The 1,203-nt window shown below is 40.6% G+C and overlaps 1 non-coding gene across 1 annotated transcript; it reads left to right on the top strand.

The window, feature by feature from the left end:
- Nucleotides 1-486: 486 nt before the first annotated feature.
- Nucleotides 487-589, top strand: LOC132538816 (U6 spliceosomal RNA). The gene has a single exon (XR_009550138.1). It is a non-coding gene; the product is annotated as a U6 spliceosomal RNA (small nuclear RNA).
- The last annotated feature ends 614 nt before the right edge of the window (nt 590-1,203 follow it).

Below are 1,203 nucleotides of genomic sequence, written 5' to 3'. Positions count from 1 at the left end.
AACAGTTCTTGTATACTGCCACGCAGACTTACTACAATTCTTCTAGCGTTTGCCCTTCTTCCATAGCCAGTCAACAGCGTCAGGTTGAGCCTGATGTAAAGTTTCGAGACCTCCTTTGAATCTGGAGAGGTGGCAGTCGTTGACTATGTGGGTCATAGTCTGTCTGTAGCCGCAGGGGCAGTTCGGGTCGTCTCTGGCTCCCCAACGGATGGAACATAGCGGCACCGGCCATGGCCTGTTCCGTAGCGATTGAGGAGGGCCCAATCATAATGTGCTAGGTCAAAGCCGGGTTGATGCTTGCAGGGGTCTGTGATACAATGATTAGGCATGAGTCACCAAATGACCATGTGACTATAGATGCGATCATGAAATGGACATTAAAAGACACATCAAGCAATCAATCTGAATGTGCCCTGAATGTGCCGTAAGCACCGCATCATCAAATAGGAGTGAAGAACAGGTAAGTTACATAAAGAACCCATGCTTGTGCTCACTTCAGCAGAACATATTCTAAAATCGGAAGATACAGAGATTAGCATGGCCTCTGCGCAAGGATGGCATGCAAATTAGTGTAGCGCTCCATATTTTTATGTAACCTATGTACAATAAATAACCTCTTCTGCTATCTTAGCTGAAGGGAAGAGAGAAAGAAATGAAAAAATAAAGAACCCATGATTTACACTCCAGATAAACTACCTTCTCCTTTTCAATCTGTACCTCTGGCTTCATGGGGTAGTCTCAAAAATCAACTGCTAGAGGAAAAGATTTAATATTGGGTTATAGATAGTTCTGCATGATATAAGGCATCGCCCTATAACACTATAGCTCTTTTTTTTTTTTCCTTCTGGGAGATCTATGAATGAAAGTGGTCATGGGAAATCCTCCCAATGACCAAAGCTTCCTTCCAGCTATGTACTTGGTAATCCACTCTGTTTGGAAGGAGATAGTCAAAATAGTCAAATATATACTAATTTATAACTTTTGATTTTTTTTCTTTGACTCGTAAGTGGTTTAGGAGTGCCTTATGTAAAGTTGAACTATCAAGGCCATTTTTCAGATTGTACAAATTAAAGGGCTATTGTCAGTGGTTTGGCAAATGGTCATGGAACTGGAAAGAACATGGTCAAAAAAAAAAACTTATGATGAAGAAATTTAATAGTTACATGACAGATGCTCACTGAATGTGAAAAATATGTAAAAATG

This window comes from Erinaceus europaeus, chromosome 5, assembly GCF_950295315.1.
Source record: "Erinaceus europaeus chromosome 5, mEriEur2.1, whole genome shotgun sequence".
NCBI lineage: Eukaryota > Metazoa > Chordata > Mammalia > Eulipotyphla > Erinaceidae > Erinaceus > Erinaceus europaeus.
This window is presented reverse-complemented; position numbering and strand designations above follow the sequence as displayed.